The sequence below is a fragment of the Tupaia chinensis genome, unplaced genomic scaffold (assembly GCF_000334495.1).
Source record: "Tupaia chinensis unplaced genomic scaffold, TupChi_1.0 Scaffold000159_1, whole genome shotgun sequence".
Lineage (NCBI taxonomy): Eukaryota > Metazoa > Chordata > Mammalia > Scandentia > Tupaiidae > Tupaia > Tupaia belangeri.
This window is the reverse complement of record NW_006159630.1, coordinates 5,076,888-5,099,730: the sequence shown is the minus strand read 5'-3', so window position 1 is coordinate 5,099,730 and position 22,843 is coordinate 5,076,888. Positions and strand designations below refer to the sequence as shown.

The 22,843-nt window shown below is 54.6% G+C and overlaps 1 long non-coding RNA gene across 3 annotated transcripts in view; it reads left to right on the top strand.

Annotated features, from left to right (window-relative positions):
• LOC102497503 (uncharacterized) overlaps positions 1–2,599 on the top strand; it is a 14,089-nt gene extending 11,490 nt beyond the window's left edge. For all 3 annotated transcript variants that reach the window (XR_334149.2, XR_334147.2, XR_003548977.1), the window contains exon 4: positions 1,801–2,599. This is a non-coding gene — a long non-coding RNA (uncharacterized LOC102497503). The remainder of the gene's footprint in view (positions 1–1,800) is intronic.
• The last annotated feature ends 20,244 nt before the right edge of the window (positions 2,600–22,843 follow it).

The following is a 22,843-nucleotide window of genomic DNA, read 5'->3' as shown; positions in this document are numbered from 1 at the left end:
ACGACTTTGAGTGTTTATGCTTACAAAAATATGCATGTATGGGACCAGCAGATGGTGTGATGGTTATGTTATTGGATTCCTATGTAGTCGACTACAGTTCGAGTCCCAGAACCAGTGGCTTAAAACTCAGGCTGGGTATATGTGCATGTGTGCCCAAAATCCTTAGAGGAAACTGGAGAAGGGATCGTGGTGTCTCCTGCAAGCACAAACACCTTATAGCAAAAGTCTCTCTAAAAAAAAAATAACGCATGGTATAGGGCTAGCAGGGGACGTGGTAGTTAAGGTTCTGAACTCTCACATGGCCGACCATGGTTTGAGTCCTGGACCTGGCAGCTTGAAAATCATGTTGGGCAAATGTGCGTATGTGCCCAAGGTCCCAGGAGGAGAATGGAGGAGAAGGGACAGTGGCAAGGCCGTCGCTTCTGGGGCGGGTAATTTCTCAGTTTCCCTCTCATTGTTTCTCTCAAGTGAGCGCATGCACCCATGGCAAAAACCTTAAAAAGAAAAAAACCTGTTATTATTGTCTATTTTATCATGTAAAGTGGCCTAAGGAGTATTTTTTTTGTGATTTTATGTTTTTCAAATAAACTCCCTTTAAAAATATAAACAAAGGGGGAACCAGCAGTTAGCGTAATGGCTATGTCGCTGGACTCCCACATAGTCGACTGCGGTTCGCGTCCTGGACCCAGTGGCTTAAAACTCACGCCAGGCACGTGTGCATGCGTGCCCAAGATCCCGAGAGGAGAATGGAGGAGAAGGGATTGCGGCGTGGCCATCCTCCCTGGGGGGTGATTTCTCGCTTTCTGTCTCTATCTCTCTCTCTGTCTGTCTGGCGAGCGCACGCACCCTATAGTGAAAATCTCTCAAAAAATATATATATATACATATAAACAAAGGGGCCAGCAGGTGGCATGGTGGTTGGAGTGCTGGACTCCCACATGGCCGACTGCGGTTTAAGCCCCAGACCTGGCAGCTTACTTTCTCACTTTTCCTTTCCCTCTCTCTCTCTCTCTCTCTGTGTGTGTGTGTGTATGTGTGTGTGTATGTATCTCTCTCTCTGGTCAAAATTTTAAAAGTAATAATAACAACAAATAAAATAAAATAAATCATTATTTAAATACATAAGTGCAAATATCTTTTAAAGACTTTTTTGAATTATTTTTACCAGAATTATACTTCAGGGGGATTTGCTCTTCTGGGATCAGCACTGGTGGCCATGCAGGCTGCACGAGCTCCCGGGGCTGTAAGGCCACGTTTGGGCCCAAGGTCCTTCTTTAGGCCACCAGTTAGGGGTTGCAAGTCTGTGAGCACATGACTGCCCTTCCCAGCCTCTTGTATTGAATTCTCTTTCTTCCTTATTTCGTTTTCTTTCTTTCTTTTTTAATTTTCCAGAGGATATGTGTACTTACCAGAGAGAGAGAGAGAGAGAGAAGAAAATTAAAAGCCCCCCCATGGGGGATGGCCACACAGTAACCCCTTCTCCATTTCTCCTTCGGGGATTTTGGGCACATACATATGCCCAGCGTGTTTTAAGCCTCTGGCTCTGGGCTGACACCGTTCAGCCAGCCGTGCGGGGTCCAGCTCCATAGCTACCGCACCACCGGCTGGCCAGAATCCCTCACTCCCAGAACATGGAGCACTTTCCATTTTCCTACTCGAAGACTCATTGGTTCTCAAAGAATAAGCATAAAACAAAAAAGGCACAGGAGTTAAAAATCCTAAAAGAGTCATTTGTCTAGCCTGAACTCGCCTTGGTCAAATTACAACATTTTAAATTTCTTTTTCTTTCTTCCATAACAGAGAGCGCGAGAGAGCCCTCCAACAGCGTCCTCAAGCCACAATCCACCCCCGGCCTCAGGCAGCCTGGTCATGGAGCACGTGTGACTGGCATGTCAGGAAAGGCCTCGGGAATAGAACCCAGGACCCTCCCGTGTATGGTCTCTGTGTCTCTGGCTGCCCCTCTGCCGTGCTCTCATCCAGGGATCACTTCCATACTGCCACCCCCTCACTCTGAGGACCCTCGCATTCTGCTGCCCACACCCGGCCCTGCACGCCCCCAGCCTCTGCGTGCTCAGCTGCCTCCTCCTCTCTGGAGGCTGCACAGCTGCCTGACCAATGTCTGCACCCCAAGAAGCAGGCGTGTCGGGGAGAAGAGATGACTTTGCCGTGGCCCACCTTGTGCCCCAAAGGCCAGCCCAGTCTGTCCCACGAAGGCATGGAACCCATCATACAGCACAGCCTGCCGAAGCCGTGTGAGTGCATGTGCGTGCAGCCAGCTGTGGACCGATGGAGGCTCCAACCCCCCACCCCACAAATCGCTCGGCCCCTCCTCTAGCCTCCCATCCGGGGCAGCTCTGGCCCAGACACCTGTGGTCAGAGGGGGCGGAAGGAAGGCTTCTGAGAATCCCCGAGGAGGGCATGTGGTCTGTGTCGGAGCCCCTGACGCTCGCTTGCCTGCCTGGTGCCTGGTGTTTGGAGGCTGACACGGGAACATTGCTAGGTGACCGTATTTTCCAGAGCTCAGATTGAGACAGATGGTCTGCCCAAAGATGTTTTCCCGATTTAGCGTTTGCTTATGTAAAAGCCTTCCGAAAAGTGCTGTGCCGATTTACCCTCGATTGTCCGGTTACTGAGTTGCCTTTAAGGGCCAGCATCGTCTCTGCACCCGGAGAGGCGGAAGGATGGAGCGTGTGGGCCGGGAGGAGGGTAGGCGGGGGTCCCCCGGGGCATCTGGGCAGAGATCTCGGAGAGGCAGTCCCTCGGAGGCCACCCCCATCCCGGTCTTAGGTCAGGAAGTTCAGGATCGCCAATCCTGCAGAGCTGGCTGTGATGGTGACGATCTCCAGGGACCCGGGACATCTGCTGCCCAGCCATGGTGCCACTCCCCAAGCCATCACCCTGCAGAATCGGAAGGGCACCCCGCTGATGAACCCTGTGTAGGGGCCTGGCTCAGGGCCTCCTGGCCCCGGCGCACGGATGGAGACAGCAGCGGCTGGCAGGGGTCAAGTCAGCTCCCACAGGTCCTCGGTGTCGGCTGTGGCCTCGTCATCGTCTGCTCCATGAGATTAACATTCACCAGACGCACATGGCCCCCTCGTGAGGAAGATGCCATTACTTATTGCTCATTAAGCAAAGAGGCGCAGAGAGGGCAGTGATTTGACAGAGCCGCACAGCTTGTGAGCAGTGGAAGCCCAGCCTGTGCTGCTAGTCACTGTCCTGTGAGGAGGCCTTTGGGGATGTCCTCTTCCTCGCCTGTGAACTCCGCCAGAGGACAACGCCCTGTTCCCCGCCTCCCCCACTCCCACTGCCGCCCCCACCATCACCCCGTTGCCCCCTAACTGGTCTCGGTTCTTTTATTCTCTTTTTTCTTTTCCTGAACCCTTTTCCTTTGTTAATTTTAGAGTACATGTACGCACACCTGAGGATGAGAGAGAGGGGCCCACCGCAGGGTCTGGCCACACCGCCATCCCCTTCCTCCAGCCATCGATCCCGAGCACCCACACATGTCTGGTGTGCTTTAGGCTGACCAGGTCAGGGATTTGAACCGAGGTCACTGGTGGGATCCAGCTTCCATTGCGCTATCCCTGCATCAAAGAGCCGGCCAGTTTCTTTCATTAGTCCCACCCCTCTGCCCATGGAACATTCTGCCCAGCATGGGGAGGAGCCTCCCCGCAGGTGGTTCTGTGCTCCGGCTTGCTGGGGCTCCCAGCAGGAGCCGGCCGCTGTCCTCCCACCTTGTCCTACCCTCTCTGGGTGCACTGGGTCTCCAGGCCTCGTCCAGGCTCCTCGTCTGCCTCTTCTTCCCTAAACAAAACCAATTCCTGTGTCACCACCTTTGGGAGGCAGCCCTGACCTCCCAGGTAGCCTTTCACTCCTTCCTCTGTGTCCTGTGGCCTTTCGTAGTCCTCCGTCAGAAGGATAAGGACCACTAGGTGGGCATCTGCTGTGTGCCAGGCAGGGTGCTCCACTGCCAGTCCGCCTGGCCCATCACGCCCTGCACTCTGAAGCAAGCATCCCCTCTCCACAGACCAGGGGCTGAGGCTCAAGGTCACCAGTCTAGAAAGTGGAGGAGGCAGGAATTGAACCCACTCCTCATCTGACTCCAGCTGACACATAGCCCTGAAGTGTGAGTGCCGTCTGTCCTGCCCGGGACCATGAGCTTCTGAGCGCGCGGCCGCCCGTCCTGGTTTCAGCCTGTGCTGTACACGCACAGGGGCGGCACTCAGCTGGGAAGGGGTGCAGGGACAGATGGAGTCCATCGCGCTGATGCAGCCTAACTCGCACTCCCACGGCAGCGCCAGCAAAAATAGCCACCTCGTCTGAATGGCGTTCCAGGAGGAAGTGACAAAGACCCAACTTCAAACAAATGAAAATTTTCCAAAGAGGACGACAGCGGCCCAGCCTGGTGGAACTCGGCTCCAGCCTAGCAATTTAGCGCGATTAACTGGAGCCGCAGCCCCAGTCAATATAATAGCGGGTGCATTATCAGTTTTCCCAAAAGCCATTATTCATTATCTCTGGGTTTCGCTGGCTCACCCGCGGCCGGCTGGAACGCCGGGGCCTCTCCCGCAGTCAGCTATATTTTAATCAGTTACATTACAGGAAAACGTCCCTGGGGAAAATCGTGGCATCGCCAGGCATGTCAGCTGCTCACAGATCAGAGTGGGAATGTTCCAAGGCGCAGTAATGTGGTGTGACATCGTGCAAGTTAATTTATGGAAAAATTAAACATCATTTGCAGCTGAGCAAGGGTCGTGTGCGGGAACTGGCTGGGCTTCTGGAGATAGCTAATGGCTGGGGACCTGCCTCTGGAGGGGACCTGTGCGAGGACTCATGGCAGTGACAAATGCCCCACACGCCCGACTCAGTCTAGACGCGGACAAAGGAGCCTTCGAAAGCAAGAGCGAGCCCCAAGTTGCATGTCTTTATCTGGTACCATGAGGCCTAGAGGGATGTGGGAGCTGGGAGGAGGGGTTGGGGACCGCTGGGGCGAGAGAGGGGTGTATGAAGGAACCATCTGCCCACACCTGTTCCCTGAGCCCTTCCATGGGCCAGGCCATGCTGGGGCCACCGAGACAGAGTCACGCAGTCCCTGACCTTGAGGATGGACAGCACAGATGTGCCTCCCTGAAGCCAAGGCTGGCGGGAACAGGGAGGAGATGTCCTGACCACTTCCCGTTCACGGTGCTGGTGAGGACAGGATCCGCCACTCCAAGTAGTAGGAGACTCTGGGCACATAACACCTGGTACTGGACAGAGGGGACTCTCAGTCTGGGGACGACACCACCCCATGCAGGGCCGCCAGGGGGTGTGCGAGGGAGCAGTGAACCAGCAGGCCTACGGGCAGCCTTTGGAGTGTCAGGCTTTGGAGTGACCCCAGGAGAACGGATAAGCCATTCCAGTAACTGCTGGCTGGCAGGGAGATGAGACTGTCAAACTGAGCCTGGGTGGGGTGTGACTGGTTTGGCAGTTGGCGTCCTGGCCGGGTGGGGAGCCTTCCCGTGGGGTGGGAGGTGCATCTGGTGAGAGCAGGGGATGACTGTGAGGCCCCTGGGGCCTGCAAGAGTCCCAGAAGTCAGCCAGCACCTCACATTGCATCCTGGTGGCCTTCCACAATGGGATGTGAGTGAGCTGTGGATGGGAGGGGTTCCTCGTGAGGAGCAGGCCCGAAGGCCTCCCCGAGCAGGTGGCATTTGAGTTGGTCCTCCAGGGTGAGTAGCATTCAAGACATGAAAAAGAGCAAGAACTTTAAAGCAGAGATCTACTAGAGTAAGACTGGGAGGCAGGGAGGGGTGCAGGGCCGAGAGAGGGCTGCAGGGCCCTGGAGGAAGGAGCAAAGGGGCTGGGAAGGTAGCAGGAACAGACCCTCCGAGGCTAGCACTGTGCTGGAGGAGTGGGCATCAGTGTGAGAAGAAAAAGCTTCGAAGGTAAGTCTGGCCGCCATGGCCGTGATGGTCACCAGCCCACGAGTGGCCGTCTCAGAGACGTTGGTCCCAGAGGCTGCAATGACCAGATCTCAGAGACCCCTGAGTCTTGACTCTGGGCCAAGTTGCTTCCCAAATTCCAGACTTAAATTCCAGGCAGCTCTCAGTGGACCACTGGTTTCCTGAGCACCTCCAGGGCACAGTTTGAGGTGCTCGGCACCCAGCGGAGAGTGGACCGCAGAGGGCCCGCCTCCAACACTCCTCTCCCCACCGCTGCACCTCGGCACGTCCACAAGGAAGCGCACCTTCTTGTTCTTCCCCTGTCTCTTCAATGTCTTCCCCCCCTTACCTGCGTCCTGTGTGTAGTTCTGCAGCAAATCCCTCCATTGTTTGCCTGTGTCCCTCAGAGCCTGTGGGGCATGTAAGTAGGGGTCCTAATTAATCATCCCTCCCCTTAGCTGCACCTCCCATGGTGGGAATTCGTAGTTCTTCCTATGAAGGCAAGGCATACCTCCCTGCCCACCCACAGATCTGAGAAAGAGAAAATGATGTTGTGGTGTACCACTAAGCTTAGGATGTTTGTTACGCAGCACTGTTGTGGCAATAGTTGACAGATACACATATTATACTGTTTTCATCGTTGCCTCCTCTTGCCTTTTCCTCAGCCTAGACTGTCCTACATACCCCTCTTTCCTAAACATATTTCAAGCCTTGCTCATTGTTACATCCCACAGGGGGCCTCCGCCACTGTTTCTAAGATGTGGCTGCCTTATCTCTGATCCTGCATTTGAAGGAAAAGCATTGGGCATCTGGAAGACTGAGAAAGGGTCGTGCTCCTCGGTCAGCCAGGGCTGGAGGCCTAATCCGCACTTTTTCCCAGGAAGGAGAGTGAGAATATCTCCTACTCCCCGAGTTTCAGCCGTGCTGTCTGGACCCAGCTGCTCTTTGTACCGACCTGGGAATGCGTGGAATGCGTTTCTCTGCTCAGCTCTGCCGTGTCAGTTCCCAGCCAGAGCCCCGTGTACTTGCTGCGTAAGTAAGACAGAATTACATGCTCTGCCATGCTCCAGACTCTAAACAGCTGCTAACACCTCTCAGAAACACATTGTATTTAGTAACTAGCCAGCCTGTGTTTTAATTTCAGCCTCTTTGCTCTTCTCAGCCTTCAGTATGCGCCAGAGATTTCTGTGCAAACACGACTGCATCTTCTGTACATCTTTGACAGACAAAATCCTTTTACCTCCCTTGCCTGGCAGTGATGGAGACCTTATCCCTGCCCCCTTCAGGAGTCTATAAATAGAGGGAGAGAGGCGAGCAGGCAATCGCGCATGCCTGCACACACTCACACACACTCACACACACACACACACACATACACACACACACACACAGGAGAATTTTCAGGGCTGCAAGACTGCTCAGTTTAAAAGAGCTGCACTCCTGCTTGCCCAGTCTCGGGGGTTCCACCGGCCCCCATGATGGCAGCCAGCAGCTGCCAGGGATCTGCATTCACTATCTCCTTCCTACACCTGGGGACGATGGAGGCCCGGAGAGCAGGCCCAGAGCCTGCCTGTGCAAACGCTGCCCAGAATGCCTGACTGTTCTCATGCTGCCGTCCTGCCCTCCCACCCATGTTTCTCTAGAACGCAGGCCATTTTTCAGACGTGAGTGTGATGGATTATCATTCAGCCAACATTCTGTGTATCCTGCGGCAGAGGGCACTTCCCTGTCTTCCTGCTGTCGAGCTTGACCTTGAGACTTGTGTTGGCCAGTGAACGGTTAGCAGACAGGCTGTGAGCAGCGGGTCTGAGTGAGCCTGTGTGCGTGGGTTTTACTCTTGTCCCCCACCTCCTGCTAGGATTGGAGATGCCCTGAGTGACTCCAGGCCCAAAGGGGAGCACATGGGGTGGGACCGGACGCCATCTGCAGCTTGGCACCTGCTCCTTCACTAACCCCCAGAGAGTGGCGAGGAGAAGTAAATGCTCTGGGTTGTGCCCCGCTGAGTTTTGCGATCGTTTGTTAAGCAATAATAGCTAACTAATTCAAGGGGCCATTCTCTCTTCCACATTCTCCCTGGCTGTTCTTTTGAATATGAAGTTGGCAACAACTGCTGTTAATGTTTGGATAATGGACTGTCCCCCAAAGGTTCATGCTCTGAAAGCTTGGCCCCAGTGTTAGAAGGTGGCAAGACCTTCAAGAGGAGAGGCCTGGAGGCAGTGTCTGGATCTTGGGGGCACTGCTCTCGTGGATGGACCAGTGCTGTCTCTTAAGGCGAGTGTGTTCTTGCTCTCATGGAAGGGGCTAGTTGTTATAAAAGGAAGTGCCACCCCAGGCTTCTCTGCCCATGTCTGCCGGCCTTTCTGCTCTTCACTGCCGTGTGGTGATGCAGCAGAGGCTGGCCAGAGGCTGGCCCCATGCTCTTGGACTTCGAGACAAATTTTCTGAAAGTGTGATAATGGTGTTGTACATTTTTAATTTTATTTTACGTTAGGGTTTTGTTTGTTTTGCCATCAGGCATGTGTGCTTGCTGGAGAGAGAGAGAGAGAGAGAGAGAGAGAGAAATTATTACCCACTGAGAATGACCATGCCACTATCTTTTCTTCTCTGTTCTCCTCTCAGAATTTTGGGCATGCATACACACATGCTCGGTGTGATTTTCAAGCTGCCAAATCCTGGACTTGAACTGTGTTCAGCCACATGAGAACTCAGTGCTTTAACCGTCATGCCACATGCTGGGCCCTGCTTTTGTTTTAAATTTCCTTCTCTTTCAGAGATACATACTCCAATACCTATTGGTGATGTTGGGAATTTGCTTCAATATAATCCGGTGTGTGTGTGGAGGGGCAGTGGGCAGAGAGTAGAACCGTGAGCCAAGTAAATCTCTATTCTTTATGAAGCACCCAGTCTCAGGCATTTCCGTTTAGCAAGACAGTAACAGATGTTACTGGATGACTAGTCCTTCCCAAGGAAGCGCAGGAACTGGGAGTAGCTTTGCCAGAATTTGGGATCCCATTAGGTGGGGACATTTCCATTATCTTGCCCAGGGTCCCTAGCAAACAACTCTGCCTGTTACTGATCAGTATAGTCATAGGTAGAGCAAAGATACTTCAGATGCTCAAGCCAATTGGTCAACGCCAGACTCGAGCCCAGGGCCCTGGCCTTCTTAACGTCATGTACTGGCCAGCTGACCTGACCAGCGGTGACAGGGGCTGTGGTGATGCAACAGAGGCTGGCCAGAGGCTGGCCCCATGCTCTTGGCAGTGCAGCGAGCGACCTCCCTGGCCAACAGGCTCTCAAGGCGCTGTCCAGCCATGAGCGACCTCCCTGGCCAACAGGCTCTCAAGGAGATTTCCAGCCACGCAGGTGCTGAAGTGAGAGCCAGCTCCTCTGAAAGGTCCTGAAGATGAGGGTTCAGGGTTGAGTACCAGGGACGTGCCCTACTTCCCAGCCATCACTCAGCTGCTTGGAACCCCCTTCTCTGTTTTCTCTTCTTTTTCTTGCCTGTCTGCTCCCCTGATCCCAAATCTTCCATTTCTCCTCCGTCAGCTCGACCTCTGTCAGGATCCTGATCAATTACCCAGGAAAAAAGTGTGTTCATCTAGAGAGTCAAATCTTCAAATTACCCAGATAATCAATATTGGACTACTGTGCTTCAGAACAAGGGATCAATTTGCTGCCAGCCATCGCTAGGCAACCAGAGACGTTCACGCCATCCGCATCCAAAGACGGTACCCATGAAGATCCGGGCGGCCCCTCAGGGCTGATGCTGAAGGACTCAGGGCCTGTGGGGCCGGCAACCCACAGGGTGAGGAGAGACTTGCTGCTTTTAAGACTTTGTGATGTTTCACTCAGCATTCTGGCTGGAAGCACACCACTTGCTTAAAAAGCCTTCTTCTTGCAGGAGTTCCAAACATGTGCACGGATGGTATAGCTGATGTCTACATACTCATCCTTCACTTAATTATTTAACCCCGCGGTGAAGTAGGTCTCATTCTATCCTCTGCCCACTACCTAGCCCTGCACCAGATTATATTTAAATTCCCAGCATCATCCATAGGTATTTTAGAATGTAACCCCAAACAAAAGGAGCCTTGAAGAACAAAAGCAAGGGCCAACCGGTGGCGTGGTGGTGAAGGTGGATCCCACACTGCCAAAGGCGTGGTTTGAGTCCTGAACCTGGAGGCCGAAAAATCATGCCTGTGCATATACACGCTTGTCCAAACGCTCAAGAGAAGGAGGACACGGAGAAGGGATTGTGGCGTGACCGGCTCCTGGGTGGGGGTGGGGGCACTTTCTCGCTCTCTCTGTCTCTCTGTCTCGAGCTGGTGCACATGCCCTCTGGCAAAATTAAAACCAAAGCAAAACTGAAAGATGTGACTTCATTACCATACTCAATTAATTTATCGCAATTCCTTCATAATATCAAACATCTAGTCAGCATTCTAATTCCCCTAAAAGCCTTAAATGTTTTTATAGTTTTATTTTTAAACAGGATCCAAATAAGTGTCAAACATAATGATCGGTGTGTTTCTTCTTTTAAAAAAACGTTTTCTTTATTTTAATTTTTTTTTTGAGAGAGATTTTTCACTGTAGGGCGCGTGTGCTCGCCAGACAGACAGAGAGAGACATAGAGACAGAAAGTGAGAAATCACCCCCCCGGGGGGATGGTCACGCCGCAGTCCCTTCTCCTCCATTCTCCTCTCGGGATCTTGGGCACGCACGCACACGTGCCCGGCGTGAGTTTTAAGCCACCGGGTCCGGGACATGAACTGCGGTCGACTACGTGGGAGTCCAGCGACATAGCCATTACGCTAACTGCTGGTTCCCTAAAAACGTTTTCTTTATTCATGACACGGTGTACACATGCACATGTGAGACAGGGAGAGACCGAGAAGCTCTGCCCGTGGGCTCTGGTCACGCCACAGTCCCTTTCCCCCCGCCTGTGGGGTCTGGGGCACTCACGTATGTGCCCAGCGTATCTCCAGATGACTACTCTGGGGTATGAACTGTAGTCACCACATGGGACCCAGCTGGACCTGGCGGGTATGATTTTTAGGGCTCTCTCAATCTGCCAGTTTTCCTTACAGCTTGTTTGTTGAAAAGAAGGATCATTTGTCCTACAGAGAGCCCCACAGCCCGAGTCTCATGTCCGTGGGAGCCCTCTCGTGGGCCTGCTCCTCCTGGGTGTTCTGGAGCTTGGGAGTTACACCGGGCAGCACGGTCAGATTGGGCTGGGTGTGTCAGCAGGGCCCTTTCTCGGGAGGCTGTGTGGACCATCTCTAATGCAGTGTCTCGCTTCTCTGTGACGGGTAGCTGTTGATGACTATCGTCACCAACCGTGGAGCGGATGGGGAACTGTGCCACACACGTGTATGACAAGAATCATCGCTGGGCGGATCAAGAACCCTTTCTGGGGCCTGGGTTGTGGCGGATGATAAAACATGACGGTCCGCGAGGCTGAGGCTAACCCACATGGGAAGGTTCTGGGTGCCCATCCCGAGACGGTCCTGAGTATGCCAGGCATCCATGCCATGATCTGGGGCTGGGAAGCTGGGAGTGGGTTGCAGGATCAAAGCCCTGCTGGGGGTACACATTCTCTCTTGTGAAGGAGCTGAATAAAATACACTTGAAAAAAGGAACATGTTAAGGAAAAGGTAAACTCCCTGCTGAGGACCATGTCCGTGTGGTGGGGATGACAAACCATGTTTTGTTTTGTTTTGTTTTGTTCTTTGAGATTTTTTTTTTTCAAAGAGGAGAAGGGATGGCCATGCCACAATTCCTTCTCCTCCATTCTCCTCTCAGATTTTGGGCAAGCACGCACACACACCTGGTGTGAGTTTAAAGCCACTGGGTTGGGACTTGAACCATAATCAACTATGTGGGAGTCTAACTCTTTAACCACTCTGCCACCTGCTGGTCCCAGATAAGCCATGTTTTTGAATAAGAAATTTCTAATCCTTTCTCCTAGAACCAAATCTAAACACGGAAATCAATGAACAGAAGAGGCTTTGACTGCATCTGAAGAGGCCGGGAAAATGGAGGACCGTAACAGCAAATCCCTCTCCCCTTCAACCGTGGAAATGAGCATTTCACATGTTTACTGGGGGAGGAGAAGAGGGCCACTTTGGAGAAACTCGGAGATCAGTTTTCCAAGCCCGACTAGCCAAGATTCTGCAGAGTTGCTGAGGGATTCATCTGAGGACAAAGAAAATCAATGTCAATAATTAATCTCTGAGTCTCCTCTTCTCAGCCATGATAAGGGAGAGCCCCGGAGCCCCGGAATTTAGCAATCCACCGAGACCACTCAGGACAAAACGCATAAACACCAATAAATGACTGCAAAGCTTTGCTCGTTTTTAATGAACTGAAGCAATTTCATAATAATCCCCACAGCTTGTGTCTTAAACTGGAAATCAGTTTGGGATCGAAACTGTCTTCACTGTTGTCCTCTGTTTCTGGGCTCAGGCCGCGAGGGCTCAACCCTGCATGGCGTGGCAACTCGAGGCTTGACTGAACCGCACAGAACCTTCCGACTTCACTCGAACCTCGGCAGACGGCAACGAGTGTCAGAAGCATTTAATTAGCCTGCATTCACTCATGATTTAATGAGCCCGTGTATCCTGTGCCCGGGATCTGTGGGTCTGGGAGGAGCTTCCGAAGGACTATAAAAAGCTTTTCGAGAATGAATTCAAGTTCTGGATGCCTTCAAAGGCGAAGGCCAGCGTGGCCCCTCCCCCTCACAGAGACCAGTCAAGGCCCACTGGGCGAGGGCAGTGAAGTCGATGAGCCTCAGTTCCGTGGAGGTCACAGCCGTGTCCTCAGCACTGTAGCGGTACCCAGCTGGCGGGACCTCACCCTGTGTCTATGCCTTGGAAATGCTTCCAAAGCCAGTTTGTTCACATCGTCCCATCTGAGCCTCACAGAATCCTGTTAAGTAGAACAGCTAGCATCCCATTTGACAGGTGAGCAAACCATCATCCAAAGTCTGAGGTTGACGGTGAGGGAGGAGTTAGCCAGCCTCTAATCCATCCTCTGCAGCCTCCACTCTGAGCCTCTGGACGAGCCTCCATCAGCCACGCACTGGCGCCACAGGACGCCCTGAAGGCAGGCCCGAGCCTTCATCCAGGAAGCAGGGCTGGGCTCACACCGTGAACTCCGGGAGAGCGGAGCCAGGAGCCAACCATTCACACAGGGATCACCCCGCAGTACTGTCATCTGGACCATTAGGACGCTAAATCCAACCCTGCTGCTCTGCTTCGGTTCCTGCAGACCCGCGGACCTACGGACCGGGGGACCTGCGGACCTGTGGACCTGCGGGGGGCTGGTTTGCGTGGCCTCATTCCTGCGACGGAAAACAAGTCCCTGCTTTCAACCTGCAAAGTCTCTCTCAGAGGACAAACCCCGATTCCTTCATCTCTCCCCGGGAACAGGTGTCTTCCACTCCGAGTGGCTGAACCTCCCTCCCTCGTGGAACATTTATGGGGCGAGGCATTCTGGCTTCCATCTTCACACACCCCCAAGCTCCAGCTGCCTCTCCACCACGGTGGGCAAAGGAGCCACCCAAGTCGTAAAACAGGAAAATCCAGCTGTCAGCGGACTTCCCTGTGTATGATCCCCATGCCATGGGGGGCCTCGGAATGTCCAGGCAGAGCTGAGAATCACCCCCTTAGGGAAGCCATCAGTGCAGGGGTGCCCAGCCTTGGCACACACGGAGTTCTCTGGGGGATTAAACAAGACCGGCCCCCACTCCAGAGACACCTACCCAAGGCCTGGGATGCACCTGAGCAGAGAACTCTTAAAGCCCCCAGGTGGGTCTGAGGTTGCTGCTTGCAGATTTTTATTCTTTCACTGTAAAAAGCGCCCCTGGGGACTCTTGGTCCCTCTGTCCCTCTATTCTGCGTAGCATTTGCATTCAGGTAAAACTGACCCTGAACATCTCAGCAAGTCGGCAAATGATTGATTGGCTGGCCCCCAGGAACACCTGCATTTCCTCCTTAAGTGATAGTAATCCCAAATCCGCGTGGTCTTTAAACACCATGTAAACCCTTTCACATACATCCTCATTTGAGCATTACTAATGCCATGGGAAAGTGGTTATCGATCTCTGGACTTCTATTTCCTCATCTGTAAAAGGAGCTGGGGGACTCGCTCATGCTTGCTGGGTCTGAGGGAACCCCGGCTGCCAATCCAGGCCTCTGACTCCAAGCTCGAGGCCTTCCCATTCAGCAGTCTCCAGATCTAGAGACGGTCCAGGAGAGCAGGCAGGCTACCTGGGCGGGAGGTGCTATTCTCTCCAGCAGAAAACGGCGTCAGGAATTGGGGAGGTCCATGATGGCCAGGAGCATGAGACTCCCCCAGGCAGGGGCCCCAGGCTGGTGCCCAAGACAGGAGCCCCTTCCAGAAGTTTCTGCAGGGTCTGCACACCAGGAGGTGGGGGCCCAGCCCTGGAGCAGCCTGGGTTTACCGGCCAGGCAAGGCCAGCTGGGGTGAGCCCTGAGAAAGAGGCTGGGCTCCTGGGGAGGCCGGTGACCCGCCGGCCCTCCTCCTGATGCTCGCAGCTCCGAGACCTCGCAGCTGCCCTGATGACGTCGCTTTGTACCCCAGAGCGAGCCAGTCGAGGACTGAGTAGGGCTAGATCCTTGGTGTGGAGGCGTTTCCAAGTCACCAGAACGTCTCCTTCCCCTTTGTGCCTCCTCTGGAAGCCACTGGAGGGTGTGCTCTAGCAAAACAAGGACACGCGTCGAGTTAGAAGAAAGCAGGGGTGACCCAGCTACCGGAGAACAGCAAGAGGAAGCCCCAGGATGCAGAAAGAGAAGATGGAGCGGATGGAGCACCTAACGGCTGTGGGCAAATGGTGTTGACGGGCATCAGAACCTCATCAAAGCATACCAGAAGATGTTCACAAAAGCTACATTTTTGAAAACTGCAAAATAAAAAACCCAGATAGCAGGTCCAGCCTGGAGGCACCATCCGTAGTGTGTTGGACTGCAGCACTGGAAGCCACAGGCCAGCCGTGAGTTTGGATCCCCGGGTCTGAAAACATGCCAGGTGAGCACACAGGTACGAAGGTCCTAAGAAGCTGGAGGGCGAGGAAAGGGTTCACGGCGTGACGAGACCCTGTCCAGGAAGCTTTCTCTCTATCTCATACACTTACTCTCTGTCATAAAACAAAATAAAATGACAAAAGAAGGACAAAGATTAACACCAGGAAACACAAAAAGCTGTAGAAGAAAAGCCAATATTTAGAGGTATAATAACATAAACTATTTACCTAACCGAAAACGTAATACTGCAAAGCCATAGTGGGAGGATTGTGGGAAAAGAGCGGAGCATGTAGTTGGATTATGAGAGTTACAAATCTCGTCTACTAGCATAGGAGACAAAACCCAGAAGAAAGAGCTGGAAAGGTCACTGGAACAGTGACCCCGGGCTAGCCCTGTGGTGCAGCAATTAAGGCAGCCGACCCCACAGGGCCGACTGTGCAGTTCAGGTCAGGCCCAGCAGCTGGAGAGCACAATTAGGCCTGTGTGCCCGGGCTCCCCCCAGGAGGGATGGAGGAGACAGGATTACAACGCGGCTGCCCTCCATGGGGGAGTGCTTTCTCCTCCCTTTCTGACTCTGTCTTTCTCTCTGGGAAGCACACACACCCTCTAGAAAATTTAGAATAATAATTTTTAAAAAAAAGGGTTGTCCCAGAGAGTAGAGCTGGGCTTGGGCCAGGGTAGGGCTGTGGCTGCAATTCCGTGTCCCTATTCGGTGTTCTCGACTACCAAGTGGGTTAACAGTGACACTGGATTCCACTTCAAAAGTGGGAAAGAGAACATGTCTCAACTCCAGAGAACTGAAAGCGGGCAGTGGTGTTGGCTACCCCACAAGAGACCCCAGTGCGAGCCAGATTAGCCTCACGTAAGGGGTGGAGGAGGGCTGGGCTCACCTGAAGCAGACTAGGACCCCTGCAGGTGCTCTGCTCCCCCACTGCCTGTCAGTGACCTAATAGCCGCCAACACTGGGACGGTCCCGATGGCCTTTGAAACTCTTCAAAGCCTTTGAGGAAATAGCAGAAGAGGGACCGAAAGCTTTGAAAATACAAACTCCCTCAGCTGCACTAGCCAGCCATCATCCAGGCCACAGAGCCGAGCCTGCCCCCTCCACCACCCCACGCACCCTGAGAGCTGCACAGAAGCTGCACCCCACAGCTAGGGCCGCGGCTGTCTCCCTGCCCTGCCAGCCTTCTGCTTTAAAATGTCCCTTCAAATACTGTCTGCTGCTCCCAAAAAGGAGTGGCGGGCAGTCTGGGAGCCCGAAACAGGCTGGCGTGAGACCCACCCCACAGCGCACCCCAGCTGCTCAAAGGAGGAGTCCGCTCTCCAGGAGGCTCCGTGGGGTGGTGAGGAGCTGCTCCACACAGATACCCCCAGTCCTGTGAAAACCAGGAACGCAGACCCCTGGGACGTGCCACACCAGCTGGAGACAGCCTGGCCACAGCAGTGTGGTGTCTGCAGCTGGACAGACGTGGCTCAGAGCCAGCCTCCGCCAGCCCCAGCCTTGAGAGCGAGGGCCAGGGCCAGGAAATGATGCCATCGGCCCCACCAGTGACGTCACGTTAGATATGTGGTTTAAAAATATATTTATTTAATTTTATTTAGTATTATTATTTAAATTTGCTCTAGGGCATGTGCACTCACCAGAGAGACAGAGAAAGGGAAAGGGACAAAGCAAGCCACCGAGTGTGGGACGTGAACCGCGGCTGACCACGTGGGAGTCCAGTGTCTTAACCACCATGCCATCTGCTCACCCCTAGGTGTGCTTTTTCTACACAGTTCCTGACAGACCGTGGCTGACACAGCTGCAGCAAGTGTGTTAGCGATGGCTCTTTACTCTCAAGCTCCTTGGAGAACCCAGGTGAGGACAACTCCCTCCCGGCTCCCTCTTCCAGCCCTGCCCCACTGCACCTGGACCCACCCAGTGCTCCTCCCACCACCCTCCTGGGGTTCCTCCCCACTCAGGCCGGTCCCCAGGACAGCCTCACGCCCTCACTGTGCAGCCCGCCCCTCTCAGAGCCCCCTCCTGCCCATCTTCACCGTGAGGTGATCATCTTCCCACAGTGGGACGTGCCCAAGGTGCTAAGGTGGGAGCAGGGCGGGACGAAGGCGTCCATCTGCCGCTGTCCCCCCACTTCGCTGGCTCCTCGGGGCTCACAGAGGTCTCGCTGTGCTGTCCAGGACAGGCTTCTGGGGCTCAGGCTACCTCGCAAGTGCCCGGGGGTAGGGCAGGCTCAGCCTTCTGCAGGGCAGGTCCAGCTGCAGCTTTTTGGGGGTAGGGCAGGCTAAGCCCCGCAGGGCGGTCCAGGCCGCAGCCTCCCCTGGAGTAGGGCCCCAGGCTCAGCCCCACAGGGTGGTCCCAGGCTGCAGCCTCCCCGGGGATAGGGCCCCAGGCTCAGCCCCGCAGGGCGTCCAGGCCACAGCTTCCAGGGTGTAGGGCAGGCTGAGCCCCGCAGGCAAGGCAGTCCAGGCCGCAGCCTCCCTGGGCGTACGGCCCCAGGCTCAGCCCCACAGGGCGGTCCAGGCTGCAGCCTCCCCAGGGGTAGGGCCCCAGGCTCAGCCCCACAGGGTGTCCAGGCCACAGCTTCCAGGGGGTAGGGCAGGCTGAGCCCCGCAGGGTGGTCCAGGCGCAGTTGTGGGCTGTTGGCCTCTCCGCTGGAGCCTGTGACAGCTCCTCGCCCCCAGTGGGCGCCCCCCAGTGAACGTCTCTAGAGGCCACCCTATCCTGTGGCCCATCCTGCCTTCTGCCTAATCTGTTCCCTGCGAGTGGCACCCTCTTCTCCTGCCCTGGGACAGAGGATCTTCAGGGGGGCCAGGGGATCCCGCGGTCCCTCAGGAGACCATCAGGCCTAGTGGAGCGTGTCTATGTGATGCGGCCCGGCTATCAGCTTCAGGACCAGGTGGTGTGGACACCTGGGGCAGAAAGGCTCACCTCGGCCCACTCGGCACACACAGAGCCCAGAGCACAGTGCGGGTCCTCCTTCACTGCCCCGTCGCCACCGCTGTCACCTGCTGTCCACACCGACTCCAGCCTCCATCCCTTCTGCCCCCAGTCCCTGCGCTGCCCCTGTTCTTGCTGTCCCTTCTTCCACGCTTCTCCCTCCCTGCCCTGGGTAGAGGCTGCGAGGCCCAGTCCTGCCGGTGGTGTGGAAATCAGAGCCTGGGGGGGGGGCGATTCTGGGCTCAGTGGAAACACACGGAGGAAGTCTCCCCAAGGAGGACAGAAAGAGAAGAAAAGGGACTTCTGTGAGAAAAATGCTCATTAAAAGAAGCTGTGTGCAAACCACGGGATGGCAGAGGGCAGCACCGAGAGGGTGAGGCAGAGGAGGGAGAGGGCCTTGGAATGGTGGGTGTGGACACGTGTGTGCATGTGTGTGCTCACATGTGAGTGCACAAAGGCCGGGGGAGGGCAGGACGGGGAGTGCTCAGGGGCTGGACAGCATAGTTTGAAGCGAGAGCAGGGCTCGGGGACGCTCAGAAAACTGCAGGGGCCGAGTTGGTGGGAGCTGTGGCCAGAAGCAGAGGCGGCTGGTCTCGAACTTGCCACCAAGAAGTCATTATGCTCAGGGTGGAACAAAACTCCCAGCCCTCTTCCTGAGGTTGAGAGGTCTCAGAGCAGAGCCAGGTGGAGCTGCAGCCTCCTTCCCTGCCGCCTCTCTGGACAGCCCTGCACCTGCCTGGGCTATGCCCGTACCCAGCCTGGCCACACCCAGGACCTGGCATCCCTGCCTTTGCTGCAGCCAGAAGAGCCCACTGAGGAGCAGATGACGCGAGGGAATCCCTGTCAGCACGAGCTACTGGCTTTCTGCTTCAGTCATGACTTGCCGGAGGTGATCACAGGTAACCAGGAGCCCCGAGGCTTGGCACGTCACCTTCATGTTTTTGCTAACCCCGGACCGTCTCGTTACATGGTCTGTAACCAGTAGAGAGGTATGTGTGTGTATGAGTATGCATGCGCACACCTGTGTATGTGCGAGAAGCTGTGTGTGTGCCTGTGTTCACACCTTTGTGTGTCTATGTGCATCTGTTTATGTGCATGCATGTGTTCATGCACACATGTGTAGTGTGTTTTTGTGTGCATGTGTGTCTCTGTGTCTGTGTGCCTGTGCATCTCTATGGGCCTCCGTGCATGGGTGTGTCTGTGCATGCCTGTGTCTCTGTGTGTGTCCATGTGTGCCTGTGTGTGTGTGTATGTTCACAGCCCTGGGCATAAGTCCCGTTGTCTGAGTGTAAGGATGGGATCAAGTTTCACCTCCAGAAGCCCCAGACCAAACGCTCCGTGGCCCAAGTGCAGCACGCAGGCGGCCATGTATGCTCGCCCGCACACACTCGTCCACACACGCACACTCCAGTGGGTCTCCGACCCGGTGGCCAGGAGGCCTTTAGAGCCCCCGTCTGCAGCTACAATTCCAAGAGGACATTTTGGGCTCCAAGCCTTCCTGTGAACCCCAGAAACCGCCGCCCTGCTTCCTGAGGGTATCTGGGTATTCAGTGGCAGGACCAGGGCACCCGGAGTTTCTGCCCTATCTCCCAGCACCTGCAGCCCCCCACAGGCCTGCTGCTTTATCAGGAGAGCAGTGTGCCTTATAGACATGGCAAGGCCTCCCCACCACCCTCAGGACCTCTGCTGAGCACAGACAGAGAAATCAATCCAAACCTGCTCCTCGCCGCCGCCCCCGCCACCCGCCAGCCCTGTTGGCATCACCTCCCTGTTAGGAAATGATTTTCCTTCTTTCTTTTTCAGGCGGCACATTGAAGCTCCCAGAGGTGTCCTGAGCGCCCCCTTGTGGCACATCTTTGCAGACACAGACCAGGACTCCTGGGGTCCAGGTGCTCCGCAGCCCCTGAAAGGGGGATGGCAGACGGGAGCAAAGGCCACTTCTCTGACCCCATTCCGGCCGAGCCTCCTTCTCCCAGGGCCCTGGGTATTGAGGGAGGAAACCTGTTCCTGGATGCTTCCCGTCAAGCAAGCCTCTTGGATGTGGGGAAGCAGAAGGGCTGCACCTTCCACAGCAATCTGTGTCCTGGAACACTCAGAAGGCTTCTTTGCAGGTTTGGATTGGATGGGGGTCTGGCAGAAAGGGCAACCGCCCTGGATGCCCAGGACAGGAAATGTCGCCCCCAGTCCACGGGGCTAGCCCTTGCCCTCCCAGGCCCTGGAGTAGTGCGTCTTCCCCCTCAGAGGCAGCATACTCCCATTTTGTTTTTAATTGCCAGAGGGCACTTGTGCTTCCCAGAGATAGAGATAGAGAGAGAGAACACACCTCCCAGTGGGATATGGTCAGGCTGCAATTTCTTCTCCTACATTTCTGCAACTTGTAAAAATGTTGGCATGCCCGTGTGTTTCTCAAGCTGCCAGGGCTGGGACTTGAACCATGGTGAACCATGTGGGGTCCCACTCCCTTACTCACTAGCCAATGGGGCCAGGCCAAGCATGTGTCAATCTTATGTATTTATGTATGTATGTATTTATTTATTATATTTTTGCTATAGGGCTTGTGACTCACCAGAGACACGGCGAAAGAGAGAGAGAGAGAGAGAAATCGTCCCCTGAAAGGGATGGCCACACCACAGTCCCTTTTCCATTCTCCTTGTGGGATTTTGGGCATGTACACACACATGCTTGGCGTGAGTTTCAAGCTGCTGGGCTCAGGACTCGAGCCAGTCGACCATGTGGGGGTCCAGGGTCTTGATCAATATGTCACTGCTGGTCCACCTGCTGGAGGAATTACAATTTCTTCAGTCGAAGAGGCAGAAAGAAAAGGTATGTTTTGTTTTGTTTTTCTTTAAAAGTGCTCTCGGGGCCAGCAGACAGCAAGTGGCTAAGGCGCTAGCCTCTCACATGGTCGATCACGGGTGAGTAGCAGACCTGGTGGCTTCAAAGTCATGCCAGGTGCGTGTGCTCCCCAGATCCCAGGAGAATGAAGAAGAAGGGATTGCAGTATCGGCTATCCCCTCTGGGGGATTTCTCTCTTTCTGGCAAGTACACGTGTCCTGTAGCAAAATCTAAAAACCAAAAGAAAAACTAAGAGTTAAAAAAGAGGCAGTGCTGATGGCTCCTCTCAAGCCAGGCTCTCTCCCGATTGCCCCTCACGGCCCATTCCGACCCCCTAAGGTTGCATTTAGCCCAAGGTTGCCCTACATCCCCGCTCTGGGCATCCTGTCTCCCTCCTTTCCTCGCTTTGGTCCGGGGTCTGTAATTGTCAGAGAAAGGACTTCGGTCACCGCGTGGGGTCTGAATGGCCTTTGCTGAGGACTGAGGTGCCTATTTTTATTTTTAGATCAAGTCTAAAAGAAACAAAAAGCCCTACTGGCCCTGAGGCAAGGTTTGGACTGCGGCCAAGCTCCTTTGGGATTCTGCTGTCCTGCTCACCCGACCTTGCCCGGAAAGAAAGCGGCTCCTGGCCTTCAGGCCATGCTAATTCCATAACCCAGGGCAGAAATGGAAATCCCTTTTAAGTCCCGCAAAGACAGCAAGGTAAGTCTCCCCACGTGAAGTGTGTGGGGAGTGGCCCCACTTCCTCCACCCCACTCCGGGAGAGGGCCAGGCCCACAGATCAGCAGGTAAGTCCTGAACATAGGAGCCAGATCACGCATGGCCGAGCATGGTTCAAGTCCCAGCGTCGGTGATTTAAAAACACGTCAGGCACACAGGGTTTGTGTGCCCCATTCCTGACGGGAAAGAGAAATGGAGAAGGGATTGCAACGTGACCGTGCCCCACTGGAGGTGTCGTCTCCCTCTCCCCTCTCTTTTTCTGCCTCTCTCTCTGGTGAAGGTATGTGCACTCTAGCAGGTAAAAACAAAACGACCTCCCCAACCTCCACTCCTGACTGCTCAGGAGCACCCAGTACCAGGAAGGGCCCAACTCCCCTGGACAGCACACTGCCAGGCCTCCAGGCCTCCACAGGCCTCAGCACAGGGCTCATTACTCCTAAACCAGCCGTCCAATGGCCCTTCGCATCTGATCAGTCCGACCTAGGAAGAAGGTGAGCGGCCTGTCACCCCAGCGTCCCCACCAGCTGACACCTGGCTCTGTGCAAAGCTGCACCCAGCCCCTCGCGAGCTGGGCCAGGTGCTGCAGGCCTGGGGCATGTCCATGGTTCAGGCAATTGCTTTTTGGTAGATCTGCTTAGGTAACCTGGGCCACAGTAAAAGACTCCAAATGGATTTGGCTTCGTCAATAAGAAGCTTTGTTCTCTCCCACAGCAGGGCCCATGGGAAAAGGGCAGGGGGCCACAGTGGCCTAGGCCAGCCTCCTGCAGGCCTTGCTGGCTGGGGTCATTCCAGGCATCAAATCCAGACTTGGCCACACCCAAAGGAAGAATCATGAAGTCCTTTCCCAGAAGCGCAGTAGTGACCTCCCTTAAGCACTCATTGGCCAGGATGGAGTCACATGTCCACTCCTGAACCAATCACTGGTCTTAGAAATAAGATTTCCTTAACCAATTTTTAGCAGGGGTTTTCAAAGTTCGGAACCCATTCAAGCAACATTAGTATCACCAGAAAACTTGCTGGAAATTCAAATTCTTAGACCTCACCCCAGCGCCAGTGAGTCAGAGACTCAATGAATAGGCCCCAAAACCTCATTCTTTTAAATATTTAGTTTGTTTGAGGGTTTAGGTTTAGGTTTTTGCCATAGGGCACATGCCCTCTCTGGAGAGGAGAGAGACAGTAAGAGGGAAAGTGAAAAAAAATCACCCCCAGGAGACCAGCAGTTAGCGTAATGGCTATGTCGCTGGACTCCCATGTAGTCGACCGTGGTTTGCGTCCTGGACCGGGTGGCTTAAGACTCACGCTGGGCGCGTGTGCGTGCGTGCCCAAGATATCAGGAGGAGAATGGAGGAAAAGGGATTGCGGCATGGCCATCCCCCCTGGGG